Genomic DNA, 21,356 nt, shown 5'->3' on the forward strand with positions numbered 1-21,356 from the left:
ATTCAAGAGTACAAACAGAGTAGGAATGAGAGGACTCCAAGAAAAAGTTGGAGTCAAAATTAAAATAAAGGTCTTAACTTTGAAAAATGTTTTGGAGCTCTAATCACAGAGTGAGCCTCATCCACTGATAATGTGATGGATGTATCTTATTTATTTATTTATTTTTTTTTTACTTCCTACAACATCAGTGGAGCTTTGATTAGAGCTCCATCATTAGAGCCCTGCATCATGACCGCTTAACGTTTTTTCCCTATTGGTTGTGCTTTTATATTTATAGTGGATCTGGGCCTACATTGAACTAAAATCGACTTGGCAAGTTGGACTAGCTTTACAGTAGTTTACACGGCAGTCGGGTTGGGTTGGGTCGGCTCTTCCAGAGCAGATGTCACTTTCAAAAGCAAAATTTATTAATTATCACCCTGGGATTGAGCAAACCACTACATTGGTTTACACCTATTTTGGTTATAACCTGGCCATTATGTGGTCATTTAGTTCGGGACGAGTGAACTACTAGATGGTCCAAAGGATATATACCAAAGATCTGTATTTCAGATGATCTGTTTAATCTCAACAAAATTTCATATACTAAATTGTGAGTATGGTTTTCCACATCTTTATCTCAACTCAAGAACAAAAGATAAAATAAAATTTGGACACTGATCTAATCCCAGAAACAACTAATCAAAGATAAATAAAACAAACAAAATAAAAACAATTGCATACTTGCTGATGTTAACCTCCAAAAACACTGTCACCGACCGCAGATATGGCCACCAAACAAGGGTAAATGTTCTTAAGACCACCAAGCTAAGTTTTGACACTGGAAGAAATGGGTTCCGATGCCTTGGGCATTTACCCAAAAGATGGATGAAAAATGCACGAGCAAAATAGGCACTCATCTGCATAAAAGACAACCGCAATTTTCACCAAGTCAGATCAGCCCAATAAATCATACCACTGTAATCTATATTGCACACAGAGTGTGGGGCAACAACTCCAAAATATGCCCCTCAGAAATCAACAAAATCAATATACAGTCCTCGTGAAAAAGATATTAATGATTGACCAATGACCAGCATAATTTTGTTTTGTGCTCGAACTATGGAAGAATATAAATCCTTGTGCAACTTCATTGGGCCAAGTTGCTTCGGAATACTAAATAGTAATCATGAATTTGGGAAGATAAAATCAAATCAAATCAAAGCCTGGTGCGCAATTTATCAAAGCAAGAAGCCACCTGTTTGTGATTAAGAGCGAGACAAAACAGGACACAAGCCAAAAGGTCTGTGTTAGAGAGGATGGGGGCAACAGCTCCAACAACAAGCCCTAAGCTAATACAATTGTACTGAAATGAAATAATATAAGAATTAGAAATGGCACACTCGCAATTTACAAGAGAAGCATAGAATATTTAGGTGGAGAAAGGGAATAAATTTTATTCAACACCTGAAAATGACCATGGTCAATCAGTATCAGACATGGGTTAAGCAAAATCATTGCAATGTGCCATGCAACATCACTTTTACGTCCACTGTAAGTACCAGAATAGTACATGATAACAAAATAAAAAAACTGCAGGAAAGAACATCAACATGTCAGAGGACAAGACTGTCCACCTCATGAGCAGCTTTCTGCAGGGCAAAACATTGAGCAGCTGAAACACTTGATGGAATAATTTAATAATTAAGAGAATGGCAAAAATAAAGATCTCAATACTATTAATCAAGATGTACTGTTATGATACAAACCCAAGATAGGACTCGTGGCCACGAGAAGTGTAAAGTGAAGCAGAACCTGGATGGAAGTTTCTAAAGAAAAGACCCTGAACATTATTATGGTAGGCAGTAAGGGGAGGGTAGTCAAGTCCCCAGTAGCTCAGATCGTTGGCAGTGCTATCCAATGCCTCTGTGCTTCAAAGTCCCCATACTTGGATGCCACTTACCGGCACCAACGCAAGGATGGAGAGATAGAGCGACTCTCACCAAAAACACAAACCAACTTGTACAAATAAATGAGGCCGGAATACCCCTGTGAACCAACCAGCATCAATTGTTGTCCTCGTCATCATCTTTATCTTTCAATGCCTTCATTACCTTCCTCTTCACCATTCTATTCTCTCAATTTCATTTGATCACAAAGTCAAACTTCTTATCTTCTGACAAGAGCTTGTTTAAAGACTGCCAGAATGAAAGCCAAATCAATCTCTTGGAAACTGGCGCATACCCACAATTGAGCAAGAAATAGTAATACTAATATGCATGCCTACGGTAGTTAATGAATTAAAAGAAATTGAATCATGAATCAACAGAAATTTCTTTGACATAGGTACATATTTGGTATTCCATGTTCATTAGATGGAGTCATTAACTGAAATTGAGTGAATCCCAACTCAGCCCGACAAATGGTTCCGCTTCATGTGAGTATGGGTAATATCACACCCAGTACCTGATTAGAGTTATACTGTCAATTCAAAGAACCCCAAAAAACTCATGTCAAGACCTGAACCCACACACTTGGTCAATGAAATGAAACAATGACTAGCCAGTTGCACCTTGCTATCAAAGGCCAGAGCTAAATGAAGGGAATCTGAATTTGTTTATTATTGGGCAATTAAGAATGTAACATAAGTTTGACTCATATTCTGCAAATAATAGTGCATGTATTTCATTACAGCAAGTGTCTAGGTTGGCATTCTGTCAGCGCCCGAAGTAGGCCAAAGCCCGCTCGAGCAAAGGAGATTCTGATTTGAATTTTTGATCTATTTTCAAGGCATTTTCTGTACAACACACATTCTAGGCGTATTCTCATGGTTTAACAAGTCCAAACCTAAATTACAAGATTCTAAACTAAAGTCTTACAAAATTATCAAATTCCAATTCAAACATACAATTGATGCTATTTTCATCAAAGTCTTCTCCAAGTTGAGTTCTTTAACATCCATGCACAATAATTCAAGTTCAATTCAACCCTCTCATGCCATTTTTGGTTTGGTTTTATAACCTGTAGGAGATCAACCCAAGTTGAGTTGGCTACAGAGATTCTGGCCATGTGAAGGAAAGGAGCAGCCAGCTACATGGTGGGGAAGCCATGTGAGTTGGCCATGAGGCCATGAGGCCATGAAGCAATCTGGAAAGCCACCGAAATGGGCTGGCAGCCAGCGCATTTCAAAGGGTGCCTCTTGCCTTTGTAATCTCTATATATAGAGAAGTGATGGTGAGTTGATATAAGGGCATCATAGCTGAAAGAGTGTGTTATATAGAGAGACAGTGAGTTGGGAGTGTGTAATCTCCTCCATTTGTTGATATATAACAACATCGCTCCCGTGGACGTAGGCCGGTTTGCCGAACCACGTTAAAAGTCTTGTGTTTTTGCTTGTGAGTGTCCCCTGGTGTGCCCAAGATCCGCAACAATTGGTATCAGAGCCCGGGTGGAGAAAAATCGAGTTTTTTCCGAAAGTGTCCAGATTTCGAAGTGGTCGAAATCCACTTTTGAGCATACCAGGAGGAAGAACTCCCCGAGAGGAGTCCAGAACAGCAAAAACAGAGCCCAGAGGAGCTTCGACGCGCCCTCACGCGCCCCTGGAAGTTGGCGCGTGAGTCACAGTCTCGGCACGCGCCCACACGCGCCGTTCAGGCACCCGGCGCGTGGTCCCACTCTCATCCACGCGCCCCACGCGCTGACGGAGGAAGAAGACGAGTGGGGGAAGGCGCGTGTAAAACACGCGCGTACCACGTCAGCCGACACGTCAGCCACGTGTCAGCCACGTGTCAGCCCAGTCAGCCTGAGCCGCTGACCAAGCCGCGTTGACCAGCCGTCAAGCCTCCGTTGACTGCGCCGCCTGCGCCGTTGACTGAGCCGTTGACCAGCCGTTGTCCGGAGGACTTATCTGGTGCTTCTCAGGCGCACCAGATTCAGCAGATCTGAACCGTTGAAACTGTTTTGGCTAGATCTAGGCCATTCGGAGTCCGTTTTTGGCGATCCAATAGTGAGTTTCAACTATTTGGAGTATTCCGGACACATCCGTACGGTTAGTTTTTGAATCGGAGGCATTCAAACTCTTTTGGCTAGATCTAGGCCATTCGGAGTCTGTTTTTGGCGATCCAATAGTGAGTTCCAACTATTTGGAGTATTCCGGACACATCCGTACGGTTAGTTTTTGAATCGGAGGCATTCAAACTCTTTTGGCTAGATCTAGGCCATTCGGAGTCCGTTTTTTGGCGATCCAATAGTGCGTTCCAACTATTTGGAATATTCCGGACCCATCCGTACGGTCAGATTCTTAAATCGGAATTTCTTTAAAAATGGAAGAAATTTACAATGGCAGGAAAAGGCGCAAGTTTCATGATTGAGCCTTTTAATGGCAGTAATGACTTTACCCTGTGGCAGCAAAGGGTGAAAAACATTTTAACACGAGAAGGTCTGGTGAAAGCTCTTCTCAAAAAGTCCAACAAACCGGAAGACATGAAGGATGACAAGTGGGAGGAGTTGAGGGAATTGGGAAACAGTACAATTCAGTTGTATCTCGGGAACAACACACTCCGGGAAGTCATCAGTGAAGTAGATCCGGCGGAGCTATGGGCAAAGTTAGAGATGAGGTACAAGTCAAAGTCTTTGACAAACCGGTTATCTCTGAAGAGGCAGCTATATACACTTAGAATGCCAGAAGGTGCGAACCTCACAGAACATCTGGACGAGTTCAATAGGATCACAATGGAATTGGACACCATTGGAGACAAGACCCAGGAGGAAGATCGGGCTATGATCTTGCTGGTCTCTCTACCTGCATCATATGAGCATCTCAGGACAACTCTATTGTACGGGAAGGATGCTCTTGGACTGGATGAGGTGATTGCTACGCTCATTTCTCATGAGTCGATGAAGAAACAGGAAGGTAGCAGTAGCAAACACCCAGAAGAAAATGCCATGGTTGCCTCAGAAAATGAGCAAGGCAGAGGTAGGTCCAATAATAGACGGGGTAGATCCAAATCAAGAGGACGTTCGCAATCAAGGTCAGGCTTCAGGAGAAAGTGTTATTACTGTGATCAGGAGGATCACCTCATAAAAGACTGTGCAAAGCTCAAGGAGGACAAGGCACACAAGGAACAGGCGAGCTCATCAAATGTCGCTGCTGCAGTAAATGCTAAGGATGAGTATGCATTTACAGTTTCGTCGAGTATGACGAAACCTGACTGGATCTTAGATTCCGGAAGCACATATCATATATGCATGGATAAGAAACTTTTTTCTACCTACCAAGCCAAGGATGGAGGTATTGTTCGAGTGCCTAACAACACTGTGAGTAAGATTGTTGGCATGGGAACAGTACGACTGAGAATGGAAGATGGAAAAATTTTCACGTTGGATGGAGTCCGACACGTGCCAAGACTGAAGAAGAATCTAATTTCCTTAAGTATGCTAGACATGAAGGGTTATAGCTTCACATCTAGCAAAGGAAATCTCAAAGTCATCCATGGAGATACGGTGATGCTACATGGACGACTGGAGGGGAATCTGTACAGGCTTGTGGAGAAGGTTGTGACAGACGGAGCTACTGTCACTTACCGGGCAAGACGTACAAGACATGCACAGAAGAGACATAGGGCCCAGCAGACATGGCAACCAAAGTGTACAAGAACGCATGGAGGCAGTTCGGAGGTGCACAAGATGGAGCCATTGCGGCCAATTTTAAAGACAGCTCAGAGCAAAGAGACCAAGACAGCAAAGCATGTCCCAGGGAAGAAAGTTTCTTTTGCTCCTGAATTAGAGACATATTGGGATCTCTCCAAGACTGGATGGAAAGGAGAGATGCCATCTCAAAGAGTTGCAAAGTAAGCTTTGCATGGCACCCCAGTGAGGGGGTGCCGGGCACTCCAAGCAGGGGGTGCTATTATGGATCACCTCATATGGGTTGAGGGGGTGATTTGTAGGAGATCAACCCAAGTTGAGTTGGCTACAGAGATTCTGGCCATGTGAAGGAAAGGAGTAGCCAGCTACATGGTGGGGAAGCCATGTGAGTTGGCCATGAGGCCATGAGGCCATGAAGCAATCTGGAAAGCCACCGAAATAGGCTGGCAGCCAGCTCATTTCAAAGGGTGCCTCTTGCCTTTGTAATCTCTATATATAGAGAAGTGATGGTGAGTTGATATAAGAGCATCATAGCTGAAAGAGTGTGTTATATAGAGAGACAGTGAGTTGAGAGTGTGTAATCTCCTCCATTTGTTGATATATAACAACATCCCTCCCGTGGACGTAGGCCGGTTTGCCGAACCACGTTAAAAGTCTTGTGTTTTTGCTTGTGAGTGTCCCCTGGTGTGCCCAAGATCCGCAACATAACCAACTTTTCAAATTTCTCCAAATGTGGCGAGATTTCGAGAAAAAAATAAAATAAAATAAAATAAAATGGGAGCCAGTGGATTATCCATATTGTCCCTGACATTATAACCACCTTTTACCCACATAATAAAACCTTCTTTTCTTTTCTCTCCTCCATCTTTCCCAAACAAGAGGCCAGGATAACAAAAATTTTTTCCCGTTTTTGGTCTCCTGAATTATACAGACAAGAATAAAGAAAACCACTATAGTTTACCTTTTTTTTTTTTTTTCTTTTCTCTCTTCTAGTTTCCCAATTGAACCATTAAACACATGAAAACAATGATAAAAGCTGCAAACTCTTTGTTCAACTCAACATTTCCGGTTAGACATTTTGTCAAACACCAGACGTATGGAACAAATTACAGCACTTAGCACCACTGGGTATCGACCAAAACATGATTTAAACATCTGGGTATAGTAGCTATGGCATTCATGATTCATATAATTTCATGCAAATCAATGGTATCTGTAAAAATTCATATGATAATGTCGACGAAACTTTCTTTTTGCCCAAACTTTCTCAAAGTATGAACTGTTGATGCCATCGTCCCAATTACCACTGTCCCAGTCTTCGATCTCTCGGCGGTTCTTGTCGGGTTTGTACGTGGGTATTCGATTACCCGGGTTGCCCGCTCCAAGCCATCCAGTTCAATCCAACAACCGAGTTTACAAATACCCGACCAAAGTGAATCTTTCAGGTAAGCGATGAGATTTTAGTTTGAATAAAGTTTGACAATCCAACCTTATCAATTTCTTTCAGGTAAGCGATAGATTTTAGTCTGAATAAAGTTTGACAATGCAACCTTATCATAAAGTTTGGCAATCCAACCTTATCAATTTAGATTTTTTTTTTTTTGATGATTGATTGTGAGATGGAAAATAAATTTATATAATATAAATTATTTTTTTAAAGTGTAATGTCTGTTATCTGCCCCAGCAAGTACGGCTGATAACAGTGCTCAGTCTATTTGTATTATAAAAATATATAAATTATTTTTGTAATATTTTTTATTTGTAAATAGTAATGTTTTAAAGGTACCTTATTTAGATATATTTAAAAAGTAAAAAAATTATGAAAAAATATTTTAAAAATTTAATAAATACATAAAAATATAAAAAAATATTTTTATATTTTTAGTATTTAATGAATTTTTAAAAGGTTTTTTTCATAATTTTTTTACTTTTTAGGTATATTTATGTTAGGCATGTCTAAAAAGTAAAAAAAAAATTGTTTAAAATATTAAAAAAATTCAGTAAAAAAAACACGAAAAATAAGAAAGTAGAATTTTCTGAAATGTGTTTTTGAAAAAATACAACCAAGCAAGCTGAATGTCTTTTTTGCTTTTTATATAACTTTTTGGCTTTTTAAATTATTTTTGGATTGCCAAACCAGCCGTAAATTTCACAAAAAGATAAAATAAGCTAAATAATTAATAAGACAAAATATCATATTAAACCCATAATCATTTTACTTTTTTTCTTACAAACATCACATTCAACTATAAAAAAATTTAATAATCTTTTCAAATATAAAAATTTTAATTTATTAAAATAATCAAAAACTAAAATAACCTAATAAAATAGTCAATTTTTCAAACGATGCCATAGCAATTTTTGACTTGATAAGTATAGGTTTATAGTATTAATATTTTTAATTAGTTGGATCTACTCTAAATTCACATGTGTATGTGTTTTTATTAAAAAAAAAAAAATCTCTAGAAACCCCACGACACAATAAGGTTTCTAGGGGGAAAGTGCTTCATTGACCAAATAGACTTTTGTTTTAAAAAAAAAATTAGTAATTTTCTCTTGAAATTTGTGTCAAAATTATTTGCTTTTCAAGTTGTCTATAAGTGTAAAAGATCAAAAAAGTAAAATTTAAAAAGTATTTATTTATTTATACTATTGTTAAGTAAAGGTTAAATTTAGTATCTAAGTCTTGACAAATTTTTTTATCTTAAAATAAATAAATAAATAATTATATAAAAAAAGTGGTACACGAGGTTTGAATACAAACCTTTGATTTTGTTAAAATAAAAACGATTGATACATCGAATATAGACTCGCCTGAATCATTTGAATTATGTCAGCTAGATGACCTCCTGAACAATCACCTAGGTGACCGGGATCACACTTATCAACTGCAATTGTCATCTGTATCAACCGGTATGTCAACTGACATCAGCCTAATTGACGAGCATCCTCCCAAACGTCTAGCCGGACGACATGTACAAATTCGAGTGATTCAAACAAACTCAAATTCAGCGAATGTAGTATTGTTATTATTAAAAACACCATTACCACTTAGCCATCATATCTATTATAATATTAATTTCTTTATTATTTATTTTTATTCTTATTTATTTGAATTGCACAAGTTAATATATATATATATATATATAACTTACTCTTTTGGGTTTTTTTTTTTTTTAATATTTGATATGTTTACATTTTTGAAATAGAACTAAAAATGTAAAAAAATTAAATCAAGTTCAAAATTCGCTAAAGAAAAAGAAGAAACTAACTCAAATATATGTGTGTGTGTTATACTAAAAAAGTCAAGCGAAATTCCAAATGTTTTTGATTTTTCAAAAATAAATTTTAAGTATTTAATTTGTATCTTTAAAAATTTGTAGCGAATTTTTTAAATATTTTGATAAATTTTTTAGATTCATTTAATCTAAATGTATTTAAAGAGTGAAAAAAAAAATGTGAAGAAAGCTATAAAAAAAATTCAATAAACAAAAAAAAAAATTATAAAAACATACTGAATTTTTATGTTTTTTTATATTGGTTAGTATTTAGAGATTTTTTTTAAAAAAAAATTTAGGAATCCAAATTTTTTTTTTTTATTTAAAAAAGAGCATATTTGCTTGGTTAAACTTTTCAAAAAACACTTTTTAGAAAATTATATTTTCTTATTTTTCATGTTTTTTTGTTTTTATTGAATTTTTTTAATATTTTAAGTTTTTTTTTTTACTTTTTAGACATACCTAACATAAATATACCTAAAAAGTAAAAAAATTTGTGAAAAAACTTTTTAAAAATTCACTAAATACCAAAAATACAAAAAAAAAATTATGAAAATTCAATACATTTTTTTATATTTTCATGTATTTATTAATTTTTTAAAATATTTTTTCATAATTTTTTTTTACTTTTTTAGATACACCTTATGTATCTAAAAAGTAAAAAAAAAAAATGTTTAAAATTTAAAAAAGATTCACTAAAAACTAAAAAACACAAAAACTAAAAAAATTCAATTTTTAAAAAACTTAGGAATTGTTTGGGATGATCTAAATAAGTGTACTTTTTGACTTTTTATAAAATATGAGTTAGATTTGAAGTGATGTAATAAAGAGATGACGTGATTTAAGTAAGATGATGTAACTTAAATAGAATAGTAACTTTTTGACTTTTTTGTATTATACCAAACCTAACCTTAATCTAAAAAATTCAAACTAAACACTGATTATATTTTGGTATTGTGATTTAGGAATCCAAAACAAAACCCGTCCTGGTCCTGTTAGGATTTGGTTTGGAAGTGCGGAAGTTATACGGTTTGTTTGGTTTGTTCTTGAGAGAGTCATTTTTTAAAAAAAAATTAAGAAGTAAGTGTAGAAATTTTTTTGATTTGCTTGGTTATATATTTTGAAAATTACCCATACAATAAAATATCACAACACTAATCACACACTAAACAAGGGATGAAAAATCTTTATGATAAATTTCATGATATATTTTTCACCACCCCTACCATTATTGATTTTGAAAGTAGTTTTGGAATTTGGGAGTTTGGGATGATTTGATATTTTGTTATAATTGACTAGATGTGTGTAAGAGAAAAAGTGATTGAGAAGGAGAGAGGAAAGAGAAAAAATAATTGATTGATATGTAAGAGAGTGAAAATAATTTTGAAATTTTTTTGAGAAAAATACAAACCAAACAAAATTTTGAATTTTTTTTTCAAAAACAGCTCTCTCAAAAACAAACCAAACAAGTCCATAATTTCTTTGTGATTTAAAAAAAAAAAAAAAAAAAAAAGATGAGATCATTTTCTTGTGCTTTTTCTTTATACCTTCCTATTTGTGATGGTGAATTGATTCAATGATCTAGATTTGGGTGTGAAAAATAATTTTGAATTTGTTTTATTATTTTTTTATTTTTAAATAATCAACTCTGAATCATTAGATTAATTCAAAGTACAACTTCATTATTGTAATTCATTATTGCAATTAGAGAAATAAGGTGTGAAGGAATGCATCTCTTTTTTTTTTTTGGGTGAATAAAGGAATGCATCTCCCTCATAAAAACAAACCTTTATAGTGAAAGTAGAAGAAAAGGGGAGGAAAAAAAAAAAAACAGGAAGGAAGGAAGGAGAATATGAATATGAATATGGGAGCAACAATAACAATGGCAAAGATGATGATGGTTGTGGGGGTATTGGTGTTGGTAATGATCTGTTGCCATCTCGATTCAGTGTGTGGAGGAGGCGAGATGGGAGGGTCTCCTGTCCATGACGACGATGATTATGATTTTGATTACGATGACGACGATGATGATGATGATTACACTATCAGCCATTTATGGGATTATGATGATCATCTTCAGAAAAGACAACTTTGTCAAATTTCGTAGCTACGACAACAACATTCCAAAATCATCATCATCAGAGTCTCTTCTTCACAGTAAAAATAAACCACCACAGCGCTCCTCCTCGGATCCCAAATATTATGGTTTTGCACTCTTTCTTCTAATGATTGGATGGGGAGTCATGTTTTAATTTCCAAGTTTTTTTTTTTTTTTTTTTTTTTTGATTTGCAGAAACTGCTTCTCGTGTATGCCGTTATCCAGAGTCTTGTTTCTCTACGTACACCAAATATGCAATTTTTTTTCCCCTCTCCTTTCTTTCTTTTTTTTTCTTTCTTTCTTTCTTTCAGTATCTGTACTTATTTTCTTAGTATAATATATTTATTGTTGTGGAGAAAATTGTTTGATATACTGTAACATGGAGCGTGTGTTCGTGCAACATTTGTAATAAAAAATGAACTTGTGCCAAATTTTATTTGGTTCATCTTTCCCATGACTACATAAAGAAAAATATTTTTTAGAAAAATAAAGTCATGAATAGAATTGGATTTAGAAATTGATTGGAAAACCAAAAGCGAAAGAAATATAATATAAAGACAGCTTTATGTATAACAACAACAACAGCAAAAATAAAATAAAATAATAGAAGTTGCATTTTGTAGTCATAGTAAATAGAAAATTGAGAGAGATATTCTGGACATCTTTATTAAAATAAAATAAATGAAAGGAAGAGTCATGAAATGCAAAACGGATATGCAAAAATAAATAAATAGGTTGTTTAGGCCACCACACACACATATGTAAGCCACGTACAAAACAAAATAACACACTTATATAAGTCACATTACAAAACAAAATAAGATTGACAATGAGATTGGGCAAAAGCAAATCTGATCAGGATTCTATGATCCAATAAGATCTAGTTACCTATAAGGGATTTTTCTTACACGATTTGGATTGATTTGGCCAAAATGAATCATAAGTTCCAGATTAAAATTTTAACAATGATATATATGAATAATTATGTGATTTCTTCTTCTGTCTTCTTTTTTTTTCTTTGTGCTGTAATAATGTCTTCTCTATAACCAAGTATAGTGCTATTGGGCATACATGGCATTTTTTTTTTTTTTTTTTTTTTTTTATCACTATGAGAATGATTATCTTCTCTTTTTTATAGCTTGTGATTGCTAGTTTATTCTTCAGAAGATACGTATTTTTTCTTGTAATAATGGAACTATGGTTTAGATTTTTGTTTTGGTAGCATGATCGTTTGCTTTGTACTCTCCTTTTCAGGTAAATAAGAAGATGGCGTTAATGGGAGGTTGGAAGAAATGTTTTGATCTAACATATCGCGAGGAGATGAAGAAAGTAGATGCCCTTGTCAGTGTAAATGATTGTGGGGAAGGAACTAGACGCAAGAGACCCACCTGTCCTAATCATAAATACGTCATTGTAAGTTTTTACTTAAATTGTTTCTTAGAAATTAATTTAATGTTCTTTTGTGATTATAAAAGTTGCATGCTCGATCTGATTGAATTTTTTGCAATTTCAATGGGCTAATCTCATTATTGGCTTTGTCCTATAGATGTCATTGTTCTAATAATTTTTTTATATGCTCTTTTTTTATTTATGATAAAACAGCCTATTTGATGCGTAGTAACGTGAAGTGTATATATAAATATGTCTTTGCATGCGTTTGTTTGTTTAGCATTCAGTTTTTCTTTTTGTTTATGGTGGTTGCTGCCTGAGATAGGTGACTTGAAAAGGCCAGATCTGATTGCTCAAAGGCCTGACAGCATTTAAGGAAATTATTCTTGACAGCATTTAAGGAAACTATTCTTGACAATAGGTCTCTGCAAAACTTCAAATGGAATCCTCGAAAATGTTCGCAGTAAATCCAAGCAAGTGCCCAAGTCCACTCGAGGTAAAGAGGCTTCAATAACAATAGAAAAACTCTCAAAAATCTCTAGCAAGGAATCGGCAAAGGTCAATAGCTCAGTCTCACTGCTTGGTACTCGAGCTAGTGAAGAGATACCAAACAAGCTAGCTAGTTGAGTCTCAAAGATGTCTATCTCCTCCTCTGACATTATCAGTACAGAGAGATTGCTAGTTAAAGGAAGAGATGTAAGCATAGGAATAGGTGAAAGGGTAGAAGTTCCCCTCGAAGAGTCAATAGTTCTGGCTACCAGCAAGTCTAAAGAAAAGGGACTGGAGCAGGATGGCTAAAAGGAAATTGGTGAGCCACTAGTATCTTCCTTGCAAGTAACCAATTATCACTAAAGATGAAGTGACCACTGGAATTCTCTCGGGTGATACAGGTGCAATCATGATTATAGGAGAAGTAAAATGAGAGGAGAGGAAAGATAGATGGGGGCAGGTATGGTGCTAAGCCTAGGCATAAGGAAGGTGGAATGCTTTGCTTTAAAAAGGAAGGCATTGAGGATATAGAGCTGGGAAGTGGAAGTACCATTTGAATAGACTCTATAATCATTGGCACTTCAGTATAAGCCTTCCTTGTTCCTTTTGAGACCAAAGAGGCCAATGTCGAAGGAGGAATGACTGTTGTTGCATAAACAGAAAATAAAAAGAAAATGTTAATTCTTTTTGTTAAGTCTTAAGAGGGAATCAAAAGGAGTTAAGGGAGAAATTACCAGCCTCAGAGGTTGTAGTGGCAATGATTGGAGAGCTGCGAAGGGTATAGAGCTCAACAGTCTGTTTTTTCCTTGCAGCCTCCCTTTGTAGCGCATCAGCAGCAACAGCTTCATCCTTTAGTATTTGTTGCTGCCTCCTCTTTTCGGACCTCTGAAATACTATAATTTCTTTGGAATGTTCTTTTTCCACGGCCTTAGCAGCTGCCTCGTGAATAGAACCACCAACAAGGTCAAAAGGAAAATTTGTTATTTTCTTCCTTCTCTTCAATGGTGTTTCTTTCTCTTTCCTTGTTTCTTCCTCTTCTATGGGAGCCTCAGGTGTCTCCTCTTCAGGATCAAGCAGAAGTTTTCTCTTCCTTTGTTATTGTTGCTTGTCTTTGAGGATATTTAAAGCTTGAACTCTCTGAGGAAAGTCCTCCTGTGAGGTTCCTGCACCAAAGAGAGGCCATAAATAACTAAGCAAGGCATCACAAAGATTAAAGAAAAAAAAAAAAAAAACAAAAAACAAAAGGGAAGCAATAGTGCATACCTTTCTTCGAAGCAGCTCTAGTAACTCTAGGAGGAGGAGATAGGAAAGCAGGAATAGCCCTTGCGACCGTAGGAGTAGGAGTTGGGATAGCAGGGGTAGTAGATAAAGTGATGATCCCGATCCCCTTGGACTTGGCCTGAGGCACGTCTAGTCCCACTAACAAATCTTGAGGAGGAATGGCCAAGTGCACCTCCATAATGGGCGTCCACCAATTTTGGTATCTTTTCAATATGTTGCCTATGGGAATGAAGGGTAAGTATGAAAAATCAATTAAGCCTTGGATCAACTTGGAGATTGCTTCTTCCAGTCTAGACCTTGGAATCTTCAGTTCTCTACTTACAAGATTTGAGTTGGATTGGCTGCAGAGAGTGACAGGGATCCCATGAGTGAATCCAAATTGCCTAGCAAATTAGGCAAGACAGTAGGGCTCAGAAATACACTTATAAGCTCTAGGATTCAGAGTGCCAATAAAAAGCTCCCTTGGAACCAGAATGGAAGCCCACATATCTTTGTGTTAAGGCTTAGAGCAGGACTTATCATCCAAAAAGGCCCTCAGCCAGGCTAGTCCAATGTTGGCTTCAAAAGGACAGAAAAAGAGGCTAAAAGGGGAAGCTGGAAGTCGATGGAAAAAATAAAAGTAAAAGGAAAAATTGGAAGGGTAAAGAGAGACCCTAGCAAACTTCATGCCATAAAATGTAGGGTCTGGTGATAGAAATCTTAGACATTTAAAGTGCAAGTCAGTGAAGTATGCAAAAAGCAAGAGTTAGAGTACCCAAAATGCACCTCCTTGATTGACATCCATGGGTTTTTCACAAAATTGGGAATAAGTTCTGTAGACATGACCCAAAACACATGGAGATAAAGCTACATTTTTTATGCAAAACAAATGCTTTGGCAAGAGGGACAAACTCAGGCATAATCTTCTGAGAAGAGGTACATAAAAGGAATTTATAAAGCCAATATAATAAAAAAGAAAAAAGTTCACTATCAGTTACAGGACCTTCCCTTTTGTTCTCAGATTTGGCAAAATCACTATAGGATGAGTTTAGAGGGGGAATTTAAAAAAAGACATTAAGGTTAAGATAGTCTGGACCAAAGGGAATGCCAATAGGGGATAACCCTAAAAGATGGCAGACGTCATGGACAGTAAGGGCCATCATACCACATCTAAATTGGAAGAAATTAAAAGCAGAGTTCCAAAAACAAAGAGCATCAGGTATTAAAAATGGATCCTCTAAAATTATGAACTTGGATAGTTGAAGGGCATCGAAGAGGCAAAGTTCCTGGAGATCCAATGGCCTGGCGGGAATAACTCGATCGTACCATTCCTTCCATTCTGGTCTTACTATGGGCCAGCAACGATGAAGTCGGTTCATCATCCAGCTTCCCCAATCAAGACCACCTTCATAGAGAATGCAGTGATCCTCCAAACATGGGTATAAAGCAGGAAGCTGAACAGGGGCCTCCTTAAAAATAAGCCCAATTACATAGGGGAATGAAAACGCGCCCATCGATAGCACTTTGTTCGCTGTAACAACGCCCGCGAGGGACCCCGCTACATTTCAGACTCGATTTTTGTCACGGTTCTTAATTTGAACCAAAAAGTCCAAATCTGGCAAATCGTTTTGAGAAACAGATTTTTGAAAAGAAGTGCCAAACATGGACTGCTTTGCCAGATACAGAGTCGCCACCTAAATATTTTTTAAGGGGGAATTAGGAAACCCTGACTCGGTGCCAAAGGCCACGTGCCCGTCATCACCAAAGTTGCCTCGGCTCGGGAGCTAGGGTACGATTGGGGAAGGTCAGCTATGAGCACCCCCTCTCGCCCGATCCGAAGATTGGCCTCTACTAACCATGATATCCGTTTTTGAAAACGTTATGTGTTCTTATTCCGGTTATTAACCTAGAATTACTATGTTATGCGCACAGCAAACAAGTATAGACTAGATTGTCTAATTTGGGAATAAGCATTGCATATCCGATTTGTTTTGAAAAAATGTTTTGGAATTTGCTACTCGCAAGTAGGCTAAAACACGGATTTCAATGAGCTATTCCAACTCAGACAATCCAACCTTCACCCATAGGAACTCAAGCAATTTATAACACATAAGCATTTAGCCACATGGTAATCATGCTATCATGGCAACACTCACACGCATGCAAGGATGCTAAAACATAAATACTTACATTGTACTCCGTGCCAAAACAAAGAACTCGTTAGTAATCAATGCGTGATCCAAGTCCATGTTTAAATGCCTAATGCAACGCATACGGAATGTCACTAGAGTAGGCTCGGCTAGTCTATGAATGATATGTGACAATGCACAGGAAGCATGTATTTAGATTTGAAATACTAATGCAGTTAGCATGATACGCCGAGCCCGGTGCATGCAATACTGATGAATGATGTACGCATGCATGGCATAAGATATGCTAAATTAAACATGACCTATTACTAACCATCAAAGCAGGTAAGTAAAAGGGAGAAAGAAGTGGGGGTTGGAAGACATGCACACACGCACCCACACTTATTACAAATTTACTCTCGCTCGGAGGGACCAAAAGAATAGTACAAATTAACTAACTTGCAAGCTAATTAATTATTACAAATTACCTAATTAATTAACAAATTAACTAAGCTTAGAAAAACAAGGGAAGGGGCCTCGGGAAGAGGGCTCAATGCACGCGTGCTCGGGTCTTGCTCGGAAGTCCATTGCCATGCGCAAGCTGCCTCTGTTTTCCCTGCTCTGCCACTCTGAAAACTTCCAAAGTCTCAGAATTGCTTCCCTGGACATTGGGAGACACCACCGGCTGGAGGGAATTATCATCGGCTGTGATTTGGTGGTCATCGGCCACAAATGAAGCTATCGACCACTAATGGATTGCCGGTCGACACTCTGTTCAGTCGATCGGCAAAAAGTTCCTGCAGAATCTATTTGACAGCAGCAGAGGGCAGAGCTTTGCATGGCAATGCAATTCAAGCAATGTATGCACCAATCCTATCCCTTATCATGTGTATTACTCAAAAGGACATGGTCTTTGGTTCTCGGACCATCAATCGCACATTTCAATGCGTGATGGCCCAAGAGATCAAGTTGCGCATTTTCATGTCAAACGAAATGCAAACCAAATGAGCACATAAAGGCCCAACCTCTATCACTTGGCTTCGAGAGGCAAGGCATGCATGTTCAATGCGATGCAACCTAAGCATGTTAGCTAATATGCAACATGGCATGAAAGAGAGCATACAAACATGCAATGCACATTAGGTACACAAACTAAGCAACAAAGCAAACAAGCATGCCACAATTATGCAAACCATTAGAGCATGCGAGATGTAATCCAATCATGCAACATGCTAGCAACTTGACCAATGGAATGCAAGGCGAATGCAAGTGATTTCAAGCATGTAACATGTGCAACCAAAGCATGCAAACATTGGATGATGTAACAACACTTGAATGGCATGCAAGGGATGGACTTACACTAATTGGACAGCTCTAAGTTAGGTCCAAAACAGTGGCCAAAAACTTAAGAAAATGGGACCAAACACACATACACACATGCACATGTTAAGGCCTAACGCTTAAGCATCAAAGGACAACTTTTAAGCACACTTAAAAGGGAATAATCATGGACATATGGCATGCGTTATAAGCCTTGAAAATCATGCTATAAGAGGTGCCAAACCAACTTAAACAAGACGAACATTAGCATGCAAATGGTCCAAACATTTAAAGCAAGTCAAAGGGGACTTAAACCATGGCTAAGCCAACCAAGCCTCACAAGGCCAAGAAGGCTTAAAACAGGTCCAAGGCAGACCCAGACCATGCAAAGGGACCTCCTAGATGGCATCCAAGTGGCTCAAATTCAAAAGCATGCACAAAGGCCAAAACATGGAGCATACAACATAAGCTTTCAAAGCATTAAAGAGGTGTCCAAGGCAAGCATACAAGTATATCAAAAGGACTGAAATAACATGAAAAATGATCCCAACCCACTAAATCAAAGCAAGTGATGCACGCAACACACTCATACACTTAAGGCCAACAAACCAAAAATGCAAAGGGGCTATATAATGCGTGCCATGGTCGACCAAAATGGCTAAGGACAGACCTTAAACATGGCGAAATAAGCAAGAAAGCTTCACAAAGCTAAGCCTAAAGCATGCTAGAACAATGGTTTACAACCCAAGGCATGTTAAGGCAACAAAATGGCATTACAAGGCATGTATGCTAAGCAAGCATGGTGTACCAAAACCAACTAAAAACAGAGGCATATTATGACATAATAAGCACAAAAATCAGCTAAGGCATGGTCAACATGAACCTAAACATGGTGCTCCCTCAAGAGGCCAAAAATGGTCCTTTTCAAGGACAACAAGGAGAGGGGGTGGCCCTCTCCTTCTTGGGACTTCAAGGCACCATCCTTATCACTGAAATCTTGGATTTCAGTGGTGAGGAGGCCCAAACACCAAAGTCCCGGAGCTCACTCAAAATAGCACAAAATGGGGTCTCTCAAGGCCTAAGAGGGGTCAAACGACCTCAAATCACAAAATACTCTAAACAAAATTTTTAGAGGGCCTAAAAACAAAACTTTTTTATGTTATACACTAAACACAAAAACAGTTGTAAGGTAGGCAAAAATACAATGCAAGAAAGGGGTAAAAAGGAGCAAGTTTCTTACCCTTGAAGACCCTCTTCAACAATGGAGCTCCAGCAGCTTCTTTAGGTTGAAACCAGCTCCAAAACTCCAAGAACACTCCTTTGGCCCTCAAAAACCAAGAAAAGGTGTAGTAGTGTGTGTTTGTGTACAATACTATGAACAAACACACCTAGAACACTCAAGAAAGAAAGGTATAGAGATAGAATATATATAAATTCCTAACCCTAATATCAGAGCTCCCTAACTATGTTTTTTCTAACCCTAAATCCAAGAGAGGAGACTCTCTCTTTTAGAGCTCTCTCTTGTAAAGCTTGTCAAATAAGCTTGTCAAGAGAGAAATCCCTCCATACACGTGTATGGAGGAGAACAGAGTGGGTGCCAGCTATCACAACTGGCACAAAATATCTACCAAAAGTAGATGAACAGTGATCGGCCATTCAAAGTTGCCATTTTGGCAAAATAAACAGCCGACTGGCAACAAACAGTGCCGACCGGCAATATACATTGCCGATGGCATAAAATCACTGGCCGGTGGCCTCAAGCCATGGCCGGTGATGTGTGGGGATGCCTCACAAGGCATTCCATGCCCTTCCAAGGCAAAACACAAGTGTTTGGTGCAAAACCAGACACAACACGGTCGAGTCGAGAAATCTTGAGGCAAGGCGCGCAACCGAGACCTCCGAGAACTCAAGACGAACACAAACAAAGGTAATCACCACGTGTTCCAATGGTGACGTCCAAGTCTTGAAGACGGTCAAAAATGGGGTGTCTACAGTCCAGCTTTGTACTTCTCACATTTTTCAGCAATAACCCTCTTCAAAGCTACGAATGGATTCACACGCTCCACAACTGGTACTTTCAAGGAGAAAAAAGCCATTAGTAGAAGTTTTCGAAAGAAGAAGTTGAGAAAATGAGTAAAGAGAATGAGAGAGTAATAGAAATGAAGGGTTTGGGTTTTGGGCAAGCAAGTAAGTTAAAAGCGCGAAGAGAAAAGGTTTTTAAACCTTTCTGTCCAAAAAATGCCCAATCAGCCTAAATGGGTAAAAAGACCTGAGATAATTGTTTGACTGATTTTGGGACCCATATGAGTTTAAGCCTTTGTCATAAAATCCAAAGGAGTCCTGAAAGTACAACATGAAAAGTTTCTCTCAAGGGTGATTGTTTGGGAGGAAAACATATCTCAAACACTCAGATTGGCTTCGAAAACAAATATTTGGCTTCGAAGCCAGGATTTGGCTCCAAACCCAGATGTCAAACATCCAGCTAGGGCTTCGAGAACAGATAGTTTACTTCGAAACACATTTTATACCTAAGAATTCAAGAATGTTTGGGTTTGATCTGCTTCGAAGGGATTAGGGGCTTGCTCTTAGGTTTTTTGTAAAAGATAAAATCCTTCGAGGTGAACTTTGAAGTATTCTGTAGCTAGAATTTGATTCTTATTTGATGTTTTAGACTTCAAAATAGCAAAGTCAGTACCAAGTCAAGTAAAGGATCAAAATCCAAAAAGACTTACCTGAACATGAAAATTTTATTTTGGGATTTTCTGTCAAAATAAACCCTTTTTGGGAAGAAGCATTGTTACTTTTAAAAGTAACTTTGATGCAAAGGTTGGTTAATTCAAAGCTGTTAGATTATGTTGATCGTGCGATTGGAATGAGAAGACCTAAGGCAAAATTGTCATCTGTATTCCATACTTTGGAGATATTTAAACCAGGCTTCAAGTATTTCATACTTTGGAGATGTTCAAACTAGGCTTCGAAGCAAAAATTGGTTAATTCAAAGCTGTAATTTTATTTGAATTGTGTGAATAAAATGGTCACAGGCATGCAATTAGAACATAAAAACCAGATCATGCCAAATAGGGGCAGAAAACCCTAGTTTCATTGATACATAAGTAATTACATTAGAAAAGCCAACTTGGCTACGAATTCGATTTTATAATAATAGGGAATAGAAAAAGTAACAAGTTCATTAAATTTAACACAGCAGTGTTCAATAAACTTGTGTTCTTTCTTTATTCTATTTTCTATCCTATCAAAGCTAGGTTGTTGTAGCTGGTATGCTCTTATTTGGTGAAAAAGTTGTTTAGCTTTCACCTCAAACTCTGTCTCTTTCAAGCCTTACTCCATTTAGTCCATATTTAAATCATCCCAGTACGCTGAATCCTTATTCTTGAAGTCATCATATTCTTCAATAAGGTTCTCTACTTCGTACTGAGTCTAAATTCGATTGGCTGTGATTTCGTCCAAAGAGTCCCTAGTAGCCAAAGAAATATTGTACCAATGAAGAAGGAGTGGAAGTTGATCCAAAAAATCTTGAAGCTCTGTCTGGGCAATGGGGTTGAGAACATGACCCTGAGTCATAACATCACAGGCCCATTAGAAGTTCTTGAGGGAAATCTCACCTCCAAGAACATTGAAAGGCAAGTGACAGAAGACAGCAAGCAGAAACTGAGCTTTGTATCACTCAAATGCAGTTGGAAGAGCTGGAGGTTAGTAGGAAGGAAAAAACTGGCTCTCAAAAAGAGTAAGTTTCAATTCCTCCATCCA

At 37.5% G+C, this 21,356-nt stretch overlaps 2 long non-coding RNA genes across 6 annotated transcripts; both read right to left on the minus strand.

The window, feature by feature from the left end:
- Positions 1 to 560: 560 nt before the first annotated feature.
- On the minus strand, positions 561 to 7,157 carry LOC114261408 (uncharacterized). Of its 5 annotated transcripts, none has more exons than XR_014328303.1 (5): positions 6,587 to 7,157; positions 1,749 to 2,177; positions 1,447 to 1,631; positions 1,238 to 1,345; positions 561 to 899 (listed from the first exon to the last, which is right to left on the minus strand). It is a non-coding gene; the product is annotated as an uncharacterized LOC114261408 (long non-coding RNA). The 5 variants fall into 5 exon arrangements; XR_014328304.1 differs by having other exon boundaries at positions 1,447 to 1,654; XR_014328300.1 differs by having other exon boundaries at positions 6,930 to 7,134.
- LOC145789868 (uncharacterized) lies at positions 2,867 to 6,460 on the minus strand. Its single transcript, XR_014328305.1, has 2 exons — positions 6,335 to 6,460; positions 2,867 to 3,000 (listed from the first exon to the last, which is right to left on the minus strand). It is a non-coding gene; the product is annotated as an uncharacterized LOC145789868 (long non-coding RNA).
- Positions 7,158 to 21,356: the final 14,199 nt, after the last annotated feature.

The sequence above is a fragment of the Camellia sinensis genome, chromosome 4 (assembly GCF_055761805.1).
Source record: "Camellia sinensis isolate YWXY chromosome 4, ASM5576180v1, whole genome shotgun sequence".
Classification (NCBI taxonomy): Eukaryota; Viridiplantae; Streptophyta; class Magnoliopsida; order Ericales; family Theaceae; genus Camellia; species Camellia sinensis.